This window comes from Triticum urartu, chromosome 7A (assembly GCF_056163025.1).
Source record: "Triticum urartu cultivar PI428250 chromosome 7A, HENAU_Tu73, whole genome shotgun sequence".
NCBI classification, from domain to species: Eukaryota; Viridiplantae; Streptophyta; class Magnoliopsida; order Poales; family Poaceae; genus Triticum; species Triticum urartu.
The window spans coordinates 432,936,388-432,942,614 of NC_141879.1; positions in this window are offsets into that span (position 1 = coordinate 432,936,388).

The following is a 6,227-nucleotide window of genomic DNA, read 5'->3' on the forward strand; positions in this document are numbered from 1 at the left end:
TAAAGCAAGAGGGGCACGTCGGCAGCACATTAAATGTGTTTGTCCGATGGTGCCAGAGGATAGACTCAACCGCGATGCACCTTTCCACCTCTTGTGTGCCACTGTGGTGACCCCTTTTGTCTATAAAAGGAGGCCCGAGGCATACTGGAGGGGGATTTGGATCCTTGAACTAGAGAGACACCGCAGCTAGTTCAAGAACTCAAGAACACTCAAATATACATCAAAGCTGGACTAGGGTATTATGCGTCTCTGCGGCCCGAACCTGGGTAAACGATCCTTGTGCTGACCGCCAGACCCGCTCTTTGCACAACCCCGCGCCCGTCAACCGTAGAAGGGACCCAGTGACCCCATTGGTGTCGTTTCCCACCGACACCAGAGCACTCACACGACCATACTGTCCTTTGCTCAGATGAACACAGATGATGTTCTTGGCAGTCGAGTCCAGTTGAATGAACCTCTTGACATCAGCATCTGTGACACCTTCACCGACCTTGGGAATGCTGTTCTTGATGATATACCAAAAGTCGTCGTTAATGCCTTCAAGATGCATGCGCATCTTATTCTTATAGTAGGGGTAATCAGTGCAATCAAAGACAGGGCACGCAGCGGAGACTTTGATTATCCCTGCAGTCGACATAGATGAAACTCCAGGTGGTTAAACCGAATCACACAGAACAAGGGAGCGCCTTGCTCTGATACCAATTGAAAGTGCGAGTTATCGAATAGAGGGGGGTGAATAGGAGATTTCTATGGAAGTCTTCAAAACACGGCAGCTTTGAAGACAAACAGAAGAAATGAACCTATTGATATGCAGCGGAAGGTAGACTACACTAGACAAGCCATAGTCAAGTAAGCAATGAAGTGGGAGCACGAAGACTATCATCATCTAGGTAGTATGGATCAGGATGGAAGATAGTATGAAGCCAAACAGTAAACAGTCTTCACTTAGTGAAGTCAATCAGATCATATAGGCAAGCAATGACTTTAGGAAGACAAACTATAAAGTAAAGGGAAGTGAAGGATAGAACCGGTATCTTGATGAAGACAAGGATTTGGTAGACTAGTTCCAGTGGCGGTTGATTGGACATGGGAATCTCCGCTTCCCCACGCTTCCTCGGCAACTGCCCAACTTGACAAGTCCCTGCGACATGCAAGGAAAGCCATCATTACATGTGATCGTGGGGGTGCTGGTTGGCCTTCTCCTGCTATAAATGGGGAGGGGGGCAGAGCCCCCGTCGCTCATCGTTTCCCATTCCGCTCGCTCCTTCTTTCTCCGCTCCACTGTGAGCAGCAGCTTCAATGGCGCCGATCCGTAGGTTTTCGGCTGAGGAGAAGGGAAAGGTTCCCCTCGACATGCCAGCGCTACTCATGCCGAAGAAGAGGTCGGTCCACCGCCACGACGCCGTGGAGATGCAGGTGGTGACGAGGCCTTGGTCCGAGCAGCCTCCTCCTGGGTATCGACTGCCCTTCTACGCCCAAGCCGGGGGCTCGAGAGGAAGGAGCAATGAGCGCTGGTGCGCGCACCACGGCCAAGGTCGACGTGCTGCGGTGACGAGCGCTGTCGCTCCTGGAGTCCACGCCACGAGCTCCTCACGTGAGCTCGTGCTGTGGGTGGCGATGCCCCCAAGCTCCTGGATCCGCTTCCCCCGCTTCTTCTCAGACGTGATGCCACCGAGGGCACCTCTCGAGCTCTGGTTGCAGCATGCTGACTGCGACGCTCCGGCGACCGGAGCAGAGGTTGAAGCAGTCTCCACTGGCAAGATCCTCATGACCCACGGATGGGGCGAGGTCATGCCGGCTTGGCGTGCGGAGGGTGCCCTCGCGATCCACTTCGAGCACGACGGTGCCTCCACGTTGTTCTTCAAGGTCTTCGACGCGGACCGTGGCAGCTTGGAGTGCTGCCCCGAAGGGGAGTGCCAGGATGAGGCGCGCCCCGCTCGCAGCTGCTCCAGTAGAGCGACTCTTGGGAGTCCAGCTTGTCGGCATTGTGGGAACGGGGGTCCCCATACTTGCCTGCCTGCGGCCCGCGGTGTGGCTAAGCCAGCAGGCCGTACAACCCATCTTCATCAACAAGGCATCCAAGACCCTCGCGAGGGGCCAAGCCTCGCGAGGCGGACGACACAAGACCTCCTCTGGAGTGGCCTAGTCGGGCAGGCTCACGAGGAGCGGAGATAACAAGGAGAGGCAAACCTCACGAGGCTCATGTGACGTGAGCCATGACGATCGACACCAGGCGGGCGCCAGTGCGCGTAGCGTCCTTGTTTCCTCTTTGGTGCTAAGGAGGCCAGCACAGGCGAGGAGTACAGAGGCATCAGGCAAAGGTTGCCATATCAGTGCAACAAGACCAGGACCAGAAGGACGGCAAGATGGAGGTCATCGTGGATCCCAAGACGGCGTCACCACCGGAGCCTTTCGCAGGCGGAGATCACCTTTTGTCAGGATGGCTTGTACTAGCTGTCCCCCTTCGAATTTGCCCGCCGTTGTTGCTCCCTTCCCGCTCAATATTTGGGAAGAGGACCAGGGCCTATATAAGTAGAGTTAGCCACCACCATGAAGGGGGACGACAAGGGGGGAGGAGAGAGAGATAGTGAGAGAGGGGGAGAGAAAGAGGACGATTCAGATCACTCTCACCCACACAAGTTAGCCAAGCACAAGAACACCTCAACCTCAGGAGGCTGTTCTTCCCCTTGTATTGTTTATCATAAGCCCAAGAGGCAATCCACCACCACCACACTAGACTAGGGTATTACACCACAACGGTGGCCCGAACCAGTATAAATCTTGTGTTTTTTTTGTGTTGCGAGTTCGTCGAGTTCGTCCACGGGATCTTAGCAAGCTAGGGCGTAGATCGGTGGGAGTAAAAGACTTCGCGCACACCCTAGTGTTCGAACCTTAAGTGTTTGCCGGAACCCCACATCCGACATTTGGTGCGCCAGGTAGGGGTGTGCCGTAGCTTCCCTTCCATCAGTTCGTCGCTCCGTCGCTCCATCGTCTCCATGGCGGACGCTCGCCGTGCTCGAGCTGAGCGTCGGGCTGCCCTCACCGCCCGTGTTGCTCAGACGGCCCCATCGGCGGGTCACCTCATCATTCTCCATCTCCCGTCGCCAATGTTGCCACCGGCCCGGTGGGGAACGAGCAGCAAGCGTCTTCGCTGCATCCTTCGGTATGGCAGGACGGCTGCACTGCCACTCCATCGCTGACCCCGACCGGTTCTTCATCCCTTGCACGCCATGCTCCCATGGAGGCGCGGGCCGCACTCCTTGCCGCAAACGAACTCCTGTGCTACCGCCCAGTCGACGACCTCTACGAGGAATGGCTCGACCACGTCACCGAGCTCGTCCGCGCCGCAGGGGGCTCCCCAGCGCTATCCGTCTCTCTACCTCACCCTCAGCCGGCCACAGGCGACGAGGCCTGGGGCGCGCCTCCACCACCCCAGCCCAAGGACGGCGCCTTGGCACCAAGGCGCGCGGCCCCGCGGTGTGATCTGCCACGCCCGGTGCCAGCGCATGAAGAGAGAAGCTGCCAGGAAATCCCTCGGCCGCGAGGAGCTGCACCCGCGCTCCCCGCACCGCCTCGTCAACACCGTGCGCCGCCCTCGGCGGCGCCGCGCAGACCTCATCAAGACCAAGCTCCACCTCCGAAGCGGGCCCCAATAACTATGGCCAGCTGCCGCGCCTTCACCCCCGAGCTGCGCAGCGTCGCCTGGCCAGGCAAGTTCAAGCCGGACCTACCTCCTCGCTATGACGGCACCACCGACCCCGCGGAGTTCCTACAGCTCTCTAGGACGGGGCCCGCTCCTGGCTCCTGAACCTGCAGCACGGCTCGATCTCCTCCTGGGACGAGATGCACGACCGCTTCGTCGCCATCTTCCAGGGCACTCGCGACCGCCCACCGGCCGCGGGCGACCTGCACCGCATCAAGCAACAACCAGGGGAGACCCTCTAGAAGTACATCCAGCACTTCAACAACACCCGCCTCAAGATCCCCAAGGTCACAGATGAGGCCATCATCTCTGCGTTCTCCGACGGCGTCCATGATGTCAAGATGAAGGAAGAGCTCGCTATCCATGAGGAGCTCTGCACATCTCAAGAGTTGTTCAACTTGGCGACCAAGTGCGCAAGAGCTGAGGAGGGGTGCCTCTCTCTCCTTGAGCTGCCAGCCGCAGGAACAGAGGAGAAGAAAGCCAAGGCCAAGGACGTGAAGCGCAAGGAAGCGGTGGTGCTAGCGGCGGAGCCTGACACCAAACGGGGCAGAGATCAGCCCGAGTCATCCAAGAACAGCCGACCGTTCTGTGCCTTCCACAACCTGAACACCCACAACACCAGCGACTGCCAAGAGCTCAGAACCATACGAGAAGGACTCTACGGTCGACGCCCCGAGCGCAGCGACCAGGGCTACGGCCGCGGAGGAGGACGTGGAGGCGGACACTGGGACGACTGTGGCCCGCGCCAGGAATGGCACGACAGGCCTCGTGAGGACCGTTGGCAAGACCATCCTCGCGAGGGGCCCTGGAGGGACTAGCCTCGTGAGGATCGCCCCCAAGGCAACACCGGTCTTCCCCCACTGCCGCCACCAAGAAGGAACGACGACCATCATCAGGACGAGGGGGCTGGGGGCTTCCAGGAGCCGCGTGCAATCGCCTGCATCTTGGGTGGCGCCCAGGCCCCATCCTCTCAGCGCATCTTCAAATGGTTCGCTCGCAAGTTGAACGCGGTGCTCCCCAAGCTTAAGGCCGCACGCTCGCTCAAGTGGTCCCAGTGCACCATCACTTTCAACTCGGCAGATCAGCTCAAGTGCGTGGCCACCGCCGGCGTCCTCCCGATGTTGTGTTCCCCAGTCATCAGCAATGTGCAGGTTACCAAGACCCTCATCCACGGCGGTGCAGGGCTCAACGTCTTTTCCGTCAACACTTTCGACAACCTCCAAGTGCCATATGAGCAGCTCTAGGCTACCAAACCTTTCTCAGGAGTGACGGACAACTCCACCACACCGACAGGGCAGGTCCGCCTACCTATCCCCTTCGGCACACGCGACAACTACCGCACCGAGCTCATCGATTTCGACGTCGCCCACATCCGCCTGCCGTACAAGGCCATCCTTGGGTATCCGGCCCTGGCAAAGTTCATGGCGGTCACCCACCATGGCTACAACGTCCTCAAGATGCCTGGAAGTGGCGGGGTCATCACAGTCCCATGTGAAGAAAGGGATGCGGTGTGCTCCCTCGAGCGCGCCTTCCAAGCTGTAGCAATCGACGATCCTGACAGCAGAAGTGAGGGCCCTCCGGAGGACATCCCCAAGAAGAAGAAGCTGCGCCGCGCAGGAACTCAGGAGGATGACGTCGCGGCGGGAGCCTCGGCAGGATCAGCGTCCGTCCCAGGGGCGCCTCCCTCCATCACATAGGAAGGCACGCCCAGCGCCCTCCTCGGGCAGGGCTCGGGGGCTCTCTTCTGGAGGGCCTCAGGCCTTGCCAACCTCACGAGGGAGGTACTTGGGCACCACTTGGAGGCGTGCTACGCGGCACGTTTTCCTCAGGAGAACATAGGGCAAGGGGTGCCCACCACTCAGGAGTTCATCGTCAAGACCACACAGGAATTGCAAGACACAAGAGCCATGCGCAGAGACATCCGCTCACAGGGCGCAACTCACCATCCAGGCGAGGGTGCTGAGCTGCGCGTCTGCATCGACATCCCAGGGCTCAACAGGGCTGCGTCTCAGGAGCGCTTCTAGTCTTCGCGTGTGGGCCGTTGCGAGGGCCCGCCACATGGCTACGTTCACATGCCCCTCGGCTTGCTGAGCGTGGCGTCGGCCTATCAGCTCAACATGCGGCGTGACCTGGCGGCTCAAGAGGCCAGGTACCGCGCCGTCCTGGAGGAAATGGAGACGGTCCTCGGGGAGCCTCCTGAGCCCCCAGAGCCTCCCGAGGCTCAGGGCTTCGGTGGCTCATAAGGAGTCCTTTCTTCGACGCACGCCTTCAGCTGCACCAACTCTGGTTTGCCTACAGAACCAGGTGACATCTTCCAAGGTCGTTTAAGCTAGGAGCGCCCCTTGGGCTGCATTATTCCCAGGCCATGTGGGTCCATCCCTACGGCATGTAACCCATCTGCTTATGTCTTTAGCTTACCTTGCTGGGGGCACCCCTCAGGCTGCATCATCCCCAAGGCGCTCGGGCCGGACCCAGTGGCATGTATCTTCCTGCATTTACCCAAGCTGATTTGCCTTCCCTGCTT